Genomic DNA, 14,678 nt, shown 5'->3' with positions numbered 1-14,678 from the left:
TTCGATCGGCCGTGGCGGACCACACTCGATTCAACGGTCACGGAATCTCGATCAGTCCACAAGCACTAGGATATGCCTGGGCCAACCATCCCGATCGGAGGGTGAAATTGGGTCAGAATCCAACGGTCAGAATGCTTAAAATCGTCGCGCAAGCGACACGACTCAGATTTCATAAAAAGCTTATTAAATTCCAACCGTTCTCACACTCTTCACTCCGAACTCAACCAAATCGACCCAGAACATCAGATCGACTTGATTTTCGAGGTGAAGACCAAGCCCAACTCAGTGACCGCAACAGCCTAAGATCATCGCCATCGGACTTTCGACGCGCGGTCTAGGTCCGATCCAGATCTTCCAAAAATTCCCCAGAACAACTGGATTTAGCGATGGATCCCAGATTTCAGAGTAACGTAGCGCTCACTAATCTACACGTTTAGAGCCATGCAGATACAATTTAAAGTGATTGATGCGAATTTCACAAGCAATCAAGTAGAGCGCTAATTACCCCAAAAACAACTACTTAAGGAAAGATTAGCACAAAAATTCCAAGGTCGTTACATCAACGGTCTGGATCTTTAGACCATGAGCTATATATACGTACAAGCTGGTGCATGAGGACTATCAATATTGGGATGCAATTGTACATTGCAAGTCTTACAAAAGATAAAGAAACAATGAACGGTCATACACAACTCATTGCCAAGAAAATAAACATTTATTTATTATTATTATTTTGGCATTATTGGTAGACCCTTTCTGTTGCATTCGCATATTAATCAAGCACTATCCGAGTGAAGAGTTGGTTTTACGCGGGCCCCCTTACCCTTATCAACCATGCACTCGTACATTTTCAGATGATCAGAACCGTCCATCTTCAAGCTGAGCGTATGGATGAGGGCCACAGTCTAAAACTTATGCTTAACGGATAATTTTTACCATCTAATAGTTGAATGCCGGGCATTGAAATGATGAAATTCTCAGCCACTATGTTACTGAGGACGTCTCTCTACTGTACACGTGGTATGTACCTGATCTGAACGTTCCAATAAGTGGGACCCACACTAGATAGATTATAACCCAAAAATAGAACTGAAGGAATGGTGGGGCATCAAACGTTCAGTAAATAAGTTCCATCGTAATAAATAATTGAAATTCAACAAACAAATGGCAATTACTCAGTGGTCAGTATTAATTTTTCAATCAATCTTATTTTCGAGAAATGATCACTCTACGGTGGGTCCCACCATCTGGGAAGTCTGGATGTGGTAATTGTGATACAATGGATAGCACCCACATTCCCCTATAAATACAGAATATGATTTCATGCAACAAAAAACATGTTTAAACTCGAAATTAAGGAAAATCGAAATAACACACATTATAATGGGCTTTTCCATATAGGAAATTAGCCGAAGAGAGGAGGAAGAGAGATGACAGCCTCATCGCCACGAATTGCGCGCTTCCAGAGCTTAAGTTGCCCTACAACGTGCTGGTAAATGCCGACTTTAGTGATAGAAATAGTAAATTGCATTCTCTTCCTCAGCCTCTTCAATCGCTTGCCGATCTTAATCTTCAATTTGCGTATTCTCAGTCTTAAAGAGCATTGTCTTCTCCGAGAATCGGCCTGCTCTAATATTTTTGCGATCAAAAATTGCGCTTGGCGGTGCTTTCGCTCATCTGGGTCTTCTCTATCCAACTTTGAGTAACCATAACTCCTAAAATAGCTCATTTTTTGCCAACGAAAATGAGAGAGAGAGAGAGAGAGAGAGAGAGAGAGAGAGAGAGAGAGAGAGAGAGAGAGAGAGAGAGAGAGAGAGAGCTTTAAACTAGATCCCCAGAAACCTCACTTGTTACTGGAGGGAGAGAGAGAGAGAGAGAGAGAGAGAGAGAGAGAGAGAGAGAGAGAGACCTTTAATCTAGATCCCAAAAAAGCTCTTGTTACCATAGAGAGAGAGAGAGAGAGAGAGAGAGAGAGAGAGAGAGACCTTTAATCTAGATCCCAAAAAAGCTCTTGTTACCATAGAGAGAGAGTGAGAGAGAGAGAGAGAGAGAGAGAGAGAGAGAGAGAGAGAGAGAGAGAGATTGTTGGATTCCAAGGCAGAAACAGTGGTGGGGACTATATATAATTTTCAAGAGAGTCAGCATCGGTAGGAGAGAAGCGTGAGAGAGAGGATGTCATGCGGTGATGAAGCTGCGCATGCCTTGTGAGGTTTGGTGAGGAATAATTGAGAAGGAAAATTATTTATTAGCTGTCCTACCGTCCCACTCTTCAAAAAATGCCCCTAATATTTCATGAAACAACACTTAAAAACGACCCTCATATTTGGAAAGTAGTTGACATAATGTAGTATGTTTAAAAAATGAACCACGTGTACTGGAACCCACCAATTCATTACACATATCAAACCTCACCAAATGTAAACTTTCTTAGGCGCATGATTCCATACATGAAGACCCATGTTCCGGTGATCCAAACCGTTGATCAGATGAGAAACATAGCTGATGAGGACTCTCTTGAAAATCTTCAAGAATAAAAGATCTTGGCCTTTCCATCAATGTACCAAAAGAACATGGTTGATTGAATGATCTATATGCGAAGAGTCAAACTATTCCACGGTGGGAGATTTTTCAGGCTCCCCAATCCATGATGAGGGCCATCACATAAACGGTTTTGATTAGTGAAACATGAATCCACTTGTCCGGAATCCTGTGGAACAATGTACTAGAACATTTGCAGAAGAGCACTGCAGAACCCTCTACTTCCATAACTAATGCTTAGGATGCTGAAAGACGGCTACGATGTTAACATGGGTGATATAACGTACTAACCATCACGTATTTTTATTCAGACGTACAGTGACATAACTTTCAACGAGAAATGATATGGTTTATGGAAACCGTCCACTGCACATCGTGCATACGCATCACCTATTTGGACCGTCCATGAGGTTCAGTCTACGGTCCCCCCACGACTCTCCAAAACTCACATCAATCTCATGGACCTACGCATCTGTGGCTGAACAAATCTTCTAACAACCATCTTATCCATCCATTTTTCATGGCATTGACTTTGCAGTTTTTGGATCATCTTATCAGTGAGAATTTTCTTTTGAGAGAGCGAGTGAAAAGTGGAATTGATCTAATAGACGTAGAAAATCATACAAACAATAGTATGGAAGTGGGGGCTTTGGTATCAATTGAAAAGAAAAATCATAAAAGTAAAGAACGAGAGAGCCGAGTAAGTGAATGAATGAAAGATAAAAATTATTTTATCAAAGAGAGAACTTTTTTACATGACATGACGTGTCCGTGTCATATCTATACTAGCTGGGTGACGCAGGGGAGGACGTGAGGTCGAGCACCGTCTCCCTCAAGAGGATAACTATTCCGAATCCACGGAACTTCTCTGGACTCCTCACAGAGACTTCTCGAATCCACGAGGAAAGAAAGCAGAAAATAGAAATAAATTCTAATAAATTCGAAATTGATTGATGAATGATTAAAATCGAGTTCACAACCCTTTAAATAAGGGTATCAAGCAATGGGAAAGAAATCATAATCAAACTACAACTCAAACTCCTAGAATCCGCGACTTACTATAAATAGTAAACTTACTATTTATAGACGGTCGTGATGTCTACTAGTGCGCAAGGTTTTCGGCCAAAAATAGTAAGTGTCCTATTTGGCTTCACCAAACCGTTCCCCTAATTATTCTAAGCTCTTTTCACGTTGGGCGCAATTCCTAAAGCCCAACGGATGAAGAGTTATAATCAAACTAAAACTTACTATTTATAGTAAAAACGAAATTAAAACAGGGAAACGACCGTCAATCAAGGGGTTTTTCGCAATTCCGGGCGGCGCAACCCGGCGTAGCGGGGTTGGTTGGCTAAAGTAGCTCGTTCTACCCCAAAATCATATATTTTACGTCAGCTAACTCATTCCGGATTGCGAGATACGCCCGATCTAAGGTCCGATGGTCCGGATCACTTCTGTCGTCGACCGGGCCTTTTCTGATCCATCTTGGCCATGAAATTGTCCGCGACCTGCTCTACATCACTGGGCCTTACATAAAAGAGGGTTTCTTATCTTCTAATTCTATTAACACCACCACTTTATAAAGGAAATTTTCTAACAACCTCTTTTTTTTTTTCTAATTTGACACAACCAAAGCCTGTATAATGACTAAAAATCCTAAATAAATTAGAACTTGTCAATTATTCCTCATTATCAAGTTCCACTTGCATATATATCATTCTCAACCTTATTTTCAATATATCAAACTTACCTGTATTGTGTGTTTTTATGAAAATATTCACCATTTGGTCATTTGTAAATATGCGTATCAACTTTAGCTCTTTACTTATTACGTTCTCACGAATAAAGTTGTAATGAACCTTCATGTGCTTCGTATGGGCATGAAACATTAAATTTGGGACCAGCATGATCAATCTAACACTGTTTCTTATGATTGCAACAAGATAGTTAACTTTTTCTCTAAAGTTTCTCGGTATTTCTATCAACTGACACACTTTCACACATAGTCAATATCACAGCTCCATATTCATCATTTGTAATGGAAAATGTAACAACGGGTTGCTTTTTGCTTTTTAATAACATGCTTACCGAACAAAGGGTGAAATAGAAACCCATTGTTGAATAACGTGAAGATGAATCCCCAATGTAATCTTTATCACAGTAGCCTCCAAGCTTTAATGATATACCATGCTTATAAAATATGTCCTCTTCCGTAACTGCTTTCACATATCTCAAGATACGCTTCATTGTATGCATATGTGGTTTCCTCTACTCCTACATAACTCATTGATAACTCTAGTAAGTTATGCCAAATCTAGGAACTAATAGTTAATTATATTAGGCCATCGACCATCACTTGATATGTGTGTATTTCATCTTCTAACAATTCGTTATTCAGTTCAAGTCGTCGTAATTAATTTTAACATTAGCAAACTAAATTTTATGAGTAATTTTAAACTAAACTCTTTTTCAAAATCAAAATTTCTCTTTTAACTCTCACCACTTCAATACCCAAAAAGTACTAAAATGTTTTTTAAATTCTTCATCTCAAACCTTTAAGAGACTGAATTTATCAACTTTTCCAGGTTTCATGTAATATTCCCGGTTATGAATAAATTACCTATGTAAACAACACAAGATTGTTCTCTTTATAGAGTATTTCATAAAAGTTTATGCATTAACGCAAGAGGAAATAATAGAACTACTTAGAAAAAATAATTCCCTATCCTTAACAAACAAGCTCTCGGTGCTTGTTTTAAAACATAGAGAGCGTTCTTAACCTTGTAGACATACCTCAACTTTTTAAGACATTTGAAAATCTTAATGCTCCTCAATGTATACTTCTTTATCAATATTGCTGTTTAAGGAATTTGAACGTCTATGTGTTGAACCATCCAACCCGTTGCAACTGTCAAAATTATAATAATATGCACCCTTGTTATTTTAACTACGGAATTATACGTTTCATCATAGTCTTCACTATAGTTTTGAGAGAAACCATTAGTCCAGCAAACACAGTTAATAAGGCTTCAGTCCCCCTGTAGCATTTTACTTTATTTTGTATCCACTTGCAATCAACAGGTTTTTTTCTATTTAGAAGCTCAATTAGATCCCACATGCTATTCCTTTTTAGTGCAGTAATCTCTTCCTCTATGGCCTATTACCATTAAGGATCGCCAAGTGTTTATTCGTAGGTATTTGGATCATATGAATCAATGACCTGCATCATATACTAGAGTGCAGATTTGTGGCATATCTACAAGTCACTTAACAGAAAATCTTTTACAAATAAGATATCTTTGTTTCACATTATTACTTAACAAGGCTTCCTTTTCTTTAATTTCGACAGTTGAAGTCTTTCCACTAACTTTAAATGATTATGGAATAAATGGTCCTATATCTGAATCTACATTTAATATAGACTATAAAGACTTCACCTTATCATTTGAAACTTGATGACATTGTGAATTCTCATCAAATTCACATCATGGACCTCATGGTTAAGATAATTTACCAGATCATAATATCGGTATGCTTTTTGTCAGGTGAATTTTTAAGAAAAGTACGCATTATGACTTTCTCATTAAGCTTGTCATAATTTTCATCATTACACTTCACATAAGTTACATATCTAAGCAACCGTATATGTAATTAATCTTGCTTTTCCTAAAAAAAATAAAATAAAAATAAAAATAAAAATAAAAATAAAAATAAACTTTATGTGAGACTCTCTCATATCCACTTGCAAAGGCATATGATTGGTTTTATCCCAATATACCTTATGTAAATATTTCTCGTTCATCATAGTTCAAGCAGCTTTGACTATGTGAAGGTTCTCTCTCAGCAATTTCATTATATTCTATGGTTTTTTCTTTTTTCCTTTCATGAAACGTTTTTTTTGTTTGGGCCCACACTTGTTTCAGCCAAAAGGTTGTGAAAAAATGATAGGCGAGATACATTTCTATTTGTTTAGAGCTCCCCCGAAAGCATGTATATCTTTTTTCTATTTTAACAAAGTTACAGGTTGTGTGCTCCCACCTTTCTAAAAAAATTCCACTTTAGTGAAGTATTATTTGGAAAGTGAATTATCTTTTGATTCTCCACCATTATTAGTTCCTAAATTTTTTTATTTTTATTTTTATTTTTATTTTTATATTTTTTTTATTTAATTGATTTTCAACAAGTGCGTTAAATTATTTAAAGTACCCAAATACTTCAAATATTTGACATAGAAAATATATCTAAATATAACATAGGATCTCATCACTAAAGGATAGGAACTACATTAGATGTGTATGTGATTCAACTAGGTTTAGCTCCAAAACATTACTATGGATGGGTTCAACTAGATAACAAGTTGCAGTAACAAATTGTTTGAACGATAACATGTTGGGTTTGAAAATTCACACTTCTCACACATGTGATTCTTGTCATACTTTGTATTTTGTCAGGCCTGTGTCCTAGTAACCATTCCGTTTCGTAGAATCTTGCGGTCCTTTCGGTCTAGTTCCGGCGATCCGCGACTTATAGATAATGTTTGTGAGCGACCCTGAGTTGCGTCCTGTGAACCCGAGCTGACTCAACCCGAGACCTATGCCTTTACGACCGCGTCGTCACCACGGTTCCGACACTGCGTCTTATGCGCCAATCCGACGCTTAGATTGTGAGACGTGGCCCACGCGGTCTCTCTTTCTATTACTAATTGCGGGACCCAAGGTGTCCTAGTGTATTTCCTAGAAAGTAATCATGATGGTGACATCACCCTAGCCTACCTAGGGTAAGATGATGTCACCCTAACCCCTAGCCCCATGCTTCTTACATGCACTCATTGTTAGCCCCATGCCTCTCTTACAAAGTCATTATTATCCTACAAGCAATCATCACATCTCTACATCCCTCTCTTTCCCTCACTTTCTCCCTCATTTCTCATCTCCTCTAGCAAGAGAAGCCATGGACTCTCAAAAATCCAGCTACATTCCACCATTAATCCCTCTCAATCTAACCCTTTAAACCCCATCTCAACCATTAAAACCTTCCTTTTGGACCACTAGGACCCTAACGTGGAAGGAGTTGAAGATTTGAGGTGGGTTCCATATTTATGATAGATCTTCTATTTTTCTTTGATTTTCTTGCTTACGGACATGTAGGACTCGCCAATCAATGGTGGAGATCCTACTTGACCCCTTGGATGTGGCCAATGGCCCACCCTTGTTGCATGCATGAGCCACGATGGGGCCATTCTCTATGGACCCCATCATGATGTTTTATTTGAATCCATGCTATTGATGGGTCATCTAGACCTTTGATTTGTGATGGGGATGACATCCCCACCTTGATTTACTGATTTGAGGGCCTACACATAGATGGGACCCATCTTGATCTATGAATGTATAATGTATGTAGATGTATGTATTGAGGGACCCATAGTGGCAGGGCCCTTCCATCACACGTCTCTCTATCTCTATGGTGATGATGATGTGTGTGGCCCACTTGATGTGATCAATAAATCTAAACTATCCAGATTTTTTTAGACGTCCTGTTTATGGGGCCCACCTTGCTGCCCGTTTTCAGGCCAGCTTGGAAGAAGGAAAATACAAATACCAGCTTGATCCAAACCATGGTGGGCCACCACGTGGGACCCACCAGATGCAAGTACCTTATCTAGGCCGTCCATCTGCTGGAAGTCCAGCAGTCTTGGACGAAGTAAAAACACGAATATCTGCTTGATATATAGCAGCTGGTGGGCCACACATGTGTACCCACCTGATATATGTATTTCATTCATGCCATCCACCGTCTAGACCCTGGACGGTGGAGCTTGTTGTGATGTGTGTGGCCGTCCATACCGTCCACATGGTCGTGGGACCACCTTGATGAAAGTGTTTCATCCACACTATCTAGCCATGGATGGTGAGAAACACCACATGATGTACATGTTCTATCCTAGCCGTCCAATCCAGCTGGACGTGGACCCCATCCATGTGGCCCACCATGATTTATGTATTATATCCACACTGTCTAGCTTGCTGGATGGTAGGCCCTGTCGTGATACATGTGTTGTATCGGCACCGTCCAAACGATGGGACCCACATGATGTAGGTGTTTCACTCACACAGTCCGTCCATCTCAGGACGTGGGACCCACCTGGATTTGTGTGCTGTCCACACCATCCAGCAAAGGATGGTGGGACCCACCAGATGTATGCATTTCATATCCATGCCGTCCAATCCAGTCCACTGGACATAGACCCCACCATAATGTATGTTGTATATCCACGCCGTCCTGCTGAACACAGGCCCATCTGCTGAATGTGCAGGGCCCACTCTGCTGCATGTATTCCATCCACACTGACCATTTGGAGGGGCCGATCTGCACTGTCCAGGCCCACCTTCATGTGTCTTGTAAGCACACTATCCATCTATTTTTCTGGACTACAGGGTTGTTCTTTGAGGCCCACCTTAATGTATATGTTATGCACGTTGCCCATCCATTTTTACCAAATCATGGGTTGTGTTAGGCCCCAAACTTAGAAACCGGGCTCACGAAATTCTTGATTGTCGAATCCGGTGTCGATAGCCTTCGTAGTACCCCATTCTCAGCTCCCAGCGTCCATATGCTAGATTACAATCCTAGGACCCTATAAGGAGGATTTTTTAATGTACGTTTAACTCGTAAGAAGCATAACCACAAGTATACCCAAATCACAAAGACAACATCATCATCACATATTCACTAATATAAACGTTTGAATACAATACTGAAAGGGAAATACATATGTAAAAAATCAAAGCTCCAAAAGTCCACTGCACGCTCCAAGCTCAACACTGCTATGACCTAACGCCACCTACACGCATCTATCGTGCATAAGCTTATAGAAAGCTTAGAGGGTGGTGAAAGTGTGTGCACAAGATAAGTGCTAAGTATTCAATACAACGCCATAATCATACAATGTCAGAAATACTGGCAAGATCAAGAATCATACAATATCAGAGTAAGCCGAAATACTGACAAGTCCATGAGTCATATAATATCAGAGTACGAAATACAAATCAGCTATACAAATGAGTAGTCAAAAGTTAAGTATCAGATACTGAGAATGCAATGTAATATGCAGTGCAAATGACAATGCAGGAGTGTGAAGTCGGGATGATAATACGTGGTATCGCAGGCTATGTGGTCCATCACAAGGGACTTCTATCCAAACCAATCCTATACCTAAATTTGGATAGTCAGACTCAATGTAGTAAACTCCTAATCTCAGGTTAGTTGCGCGCCCTAACCGAAATCCTGACCATTACGAAGGCACACGTAACAAATAGTTGCACACCAATAGCCCAAGTGGATAGTGAATGAATGAATGAGTATGCAACTCATACTTAATAAGTTCACATATCAGTGCTATTCATCTCTGGGGTCATCATCGGGGTTTAGTACACTCTACATGCAATCACCGCCCACTACAACCATGCAAGCAAAAGAGACCTCACTATCCGCCTAACAATTAATCAACCAATATCTACTCGGCATGTCGATAGCGGACCCAATCACGAGCTGGTCAAACTCAGCCTAGCTATGCGCACTACCCTTGGGCAGGTAAGGCTACCACACCTTACCAATCGACCATGACACAATGGGAGACACAACTTGCTGGTATTCGGTACTCGGTCGCTCATGTATCCACTTGATCTTGACGTTGGGGCGTCTTGTAAGTGCTATGGTCTCATGCTCCTTTAGTTGTTAAATTTTGTTGTGCCAAAACTCTATTTGTGTCTTGTGTTTGTATGTTGTTATATATGTTCCAGACACTTCTTCACAAGTGCTTCAAGTTAACCACAATGATCGACTTTAAGCCAAGTCAAGCCATGTACTGTAAACATCAATGTTTAGAGCTATATCAATAAAGAGTACAAGGCTCAAGTACATTTCAAGACTCAAGAGCAACTCAAGTTGAAGTTTGATGTCAAGCTTTCGAAGATCTCAAGATCAAGCTACATCAAGTAGAGATCTCAAGCTTTGTAAAGTTCAAAGGTCAACAACATTTGATAGAATGGAGTTTCAATGTCCATACATCATGTCCCAGGTATGATTGACCTTAGATTGACTTTAGGGTAGGTTATTTCGGATACATAATTCAAACTATATGTTTTTATATGAATTTGGTCTGTTCTAAGACTAGTCCTGGACCTTGTTCAACTAGTCCTAGCACTGGTTCGATCAGTCCAAGAAATTCCATGACCAATCCTATGTTGTTGAAGATTTTCAGAATTTTTTGGTTAGCCCACGACCAGTCCTGGAGGTCCATCGACCGGTCGTAGGTGTGTTCACGACTCGAACTTCGACCAATTGTGGGTCCTCGACTCAAAACACAGCGACCTACGCATGCAGTCTACGACCAGTCCTGTGTCATCTACGACCGGTCGTAGGTGGTCCACGACCAGTCGTAGACACCCCACGATCAGTCGTAAAATGGTTTTCAAAGATCGCGCTTAAAAATTCAAAATGCCGTTGAAGCTATGACCAGTCGAAGTTTCCCTAAGACTAGTCGTAGACGTGATTTCTGCTTCTATAAATTGAGCACGAATCTCAGAATTTCACAACTCAATTCAAAGAAATTCAAGGCTCCACTCTAAGATAAGTTAGTGTTCATTTTAAGCTACTTTGTGCATAATTAATATTTCCTTTTGTTAGCTTATTTTTATTTGATTTTGATCTACATTCCAATCTGATTTGAAAAGGGGAAATTCTGTAATTCCTTCTTCTTGGAATCAAAATCAAATAGAGCTAGCTCATTTGATTTAATTTAAAATCAATTAGAACTTAGAACCATTTTAAGTAAGTATTGAACATTGAATGTTGATTCGAACTTCTACTCCGATTGGTGCTTCCGGGCTACAACGAAAGGAGAAATCCAGGTATTTTACATTTATGTAAATTTTCAATTCTTTTGGTTTTTGTCTGAGATTCGCTAGAAAAATCTCATTGTGTGGTTATCTGAGGAGAGCCAGAAAACTCAGAAAGTGTGGGTTTTTGGATTGTGTAAGCCCAAGTTAAAAAGACACAATTGTGAAGGTTTTAGGTGAACCTGTGAAACCTATTTTGTTAGTGAATGCTAATATCCCCTGTATGAGGATATTAGGAGTGGAGTAGCATTCTGTGTGGCTACTGTGAAACAATTGGTGTACACACAGGTGAACCACTATAATTCTTTGTCTTGTGGTTTGAATGCTTTCTTAAGTTTTATATATTTTATCATTCAAGTTTGTGGGATGTATGTGTGGATGTAAATGTTGTGAAATTTACATTTCAAGCAAGTGTGTGGAAAATTTAGATTTAAATTCCTGCAATTTATTTCAATTCCTTACTATTTATTTATTTCTCTTCAGATTGATTTTTTGATACAAAGGACATTCTAGAAATAAGGTTGTCCTGCCATAAACCCTTGGTTTTTATGGTGTACGGTTGTCCTTAGAATTGAATTTGTATCAACCTCTCATACTTGTTTATTGAGGTTGATTTTATTTCAGCATTGTGAATTGATTTATTTTATTTGGCTATCTGTTTATTTTATTCCGCTGTTTTAATTATAACTTGGCATAGTCCTATTCACCGCCCCCCTCTAGGACGTATAGTTAGGCCGTTTCAAGTGGTATCAGAGCCTAATAGCTCGCTCTTATTACTTTTTATTTGGATTTTTTTCCTGAGCTAACGATCTAAGCTATATAAAAGATGTCAAATTTTGATAGCCTATCAGTCACTAGGCCTCCACCCTTTAATGGCTCCAACTATGCCTATTGGAAAGCTAGGATGAGGATCTTCCTCAAATCAATGGATGAGAGTGTGTGGTAAGCGACAGTGATTGAATGGAATTCTCCTACCACTGAAGTGACTGGAATCGATGGTTCAAAATCAATGAGAGTAACTCCTTATTTCTCTTGGACCACCCTTCAGAAAAATGAGAGTAGTGCTAATGCAAAAGCACTAAATGCAATCAGTTACGCACTATCACCGGATGAGTTGAAAAGAATCATATCCTGTGATACTGCAAAGCAAGCCTGGGATATATTATAAATGACACATGAGGGTACTACAATTGTCAAAAAAATCTAAAGTCCAACTCCTCACAACCAAATTTGAAGAAATTCATATGGAGGAAAATGAAATGTTTATGGACTTTTACACAAGATTAAATAACATTGTAAACTCAATGTGGGGTCTTGGCGATAAAATCCAAGAAAGTAAAGTGTGTGCAAAGATACTATGCTCTCTTCCTGAACAATTCAACTCTAAAGTAACCGCGATCCAGGAACTTCGTGATACGGACAATATGAGCGTAGAAGAACTAGTTGGTTCTTTACAAACCTATGAGTTAAACTTTAAAACTCCTAAAAGTAAATCCATCGCTCTTAAATCTTCTAAAGGTATTTCTCAAGAAAACTCCTTGGACATGAATACTACCGGAATTTATACAGATTAAGCAAATGAGAACTAATTAGAGGTCTACCAAAGTTATAAAAAGTAGGCCAAATATATGGTGAATGCCAGTATGGTAAACAAACTAGGAGCTCTCACAAAAAGGTGAACTCTAATGCCACATTAAGACCACTCGAGCTACTCCACATGGATCTTGTAGGACCAACCAGAACGGAGAGTTCAGGTGGCAAAAAATACATCTTGGTTATGTAGATGATTATACCAGATTCACTTGGGTAACATTTTTAAGGGACAAATCAGAAACCCTTGATGAAGTGAAAAAGATCATCAAACGAATCCAAATTGAAAAAGGTTCTCATGTCAGTAAGATCCATAGTGATCATGGATTTGAATTCGAGAATAATAGTTTTGAGGAATTCTGTAGCGATCAGGAAATATCGCATGAATTCTCTGCGCCCAAAACACCACAACAAAATGGAATTATAGAAAGAAAAAATAAAGTGCTTCAAGAAATGAGAAACGTAATGTTAAATAGTATGAAGCTCCCTAGAAATCTTTGGAGTGAAGTAGTGAATACCGCCTGCTATATTATTAACCAAGTTTATACTTATAAATCTAATAATAAAACAGCTTACGAACTTTGGTTTGATAAGAAGTCTATTGTCAAATACTTTCGAGTTTTTGGCAGCAAGTGCTATATTTTACGCAACCGTGAAAATTTAGGAAAGTTTGACACTAAGAGTGATGAAGGGATCTTTTTAGGATACTTTTTAAACAGTCATGCATATCATGTACTGAACAATAGGACCGGTGTGATTCAAGAGTCTATTAATGTGGTCATTGATGATCAATTGAATACAGTTGCCCTTAGTCCAGATAATGATGAAGTTCTTTTAATTAACAAACCAGATAATTCATCAAATCAAGTTAATTCTGAATTAAGGACTGTTAAAGATCATCCAACTACTCAGATTCTTAGAAACCCTCTCACTGGTGTGCGCACTCGTAGACAATTAGAAGACATATGTAATTATGTATGCTTTACATCCTAAATTGAACTGGCTAACGTAAAAGAAGCTCTTTTTGACAAAAACTGGATAGTTGCCATGCAGGAAGAACTTAATCAATTTGTTCGTAATGATGTCTGGTATCTCGTTCACCTAAAGATAAATACATTATCGGAACAAAGTGAATTTTCAAAAATAAGTCTGATGAACTTGGAAATATAATTTGAAACATGTCAAGACTGGTTGTACAAGGGTACACTCAAATTGAAGGTATCGATTACGATGAAACCTTTGCCCCAGTTGCTCGCCTTGAATCAATTAGACTTTTTATATCCATTACATGCTATAGAAAATTTAAGATTTATTAAATGGATGTAAAGAGTGCCTTTTTGAATGGCGATTTACATGAAGAGGTATATGTTGAACAACCTACAGGGTTTGAAGACCCTAAGTTAACTGATCATGTATACCGTCTTAAAAAGTCTCTCTATGGTATAAAACAAGCTCCCAGGGCATGGTATGAGAAATTGACTAAGGTTTTACTTAGTCATAATTTTCAAATGGGTAGTGTCGATAAGACGCTTTTTGTTAAGAAACACAACAATGATATTTTAATGGTTCAGATCTATGTTGGTGATATTATTTATGGATCAACTTGTACTAACATGACTATTGAGTTTACAGATTTAATGAAATCTAAGTTCG

This window comes from Magnolia sinica, chromosome 12 (genome assembly GCF_029962835.1).
Source record: "Magnolia sinica isolate HGM2019 chromosome 12, MsV1, whole genome shotgun sequence".
NCBI lineage: Eukaryota > Viridiplantae > Streptophyta > Magnoliopsida > Magnoliales > Magnoliaceae > Magnolia > Magnolia sinica.
This window is presented reverse-complemented; position numbering follows the sequence as displayed.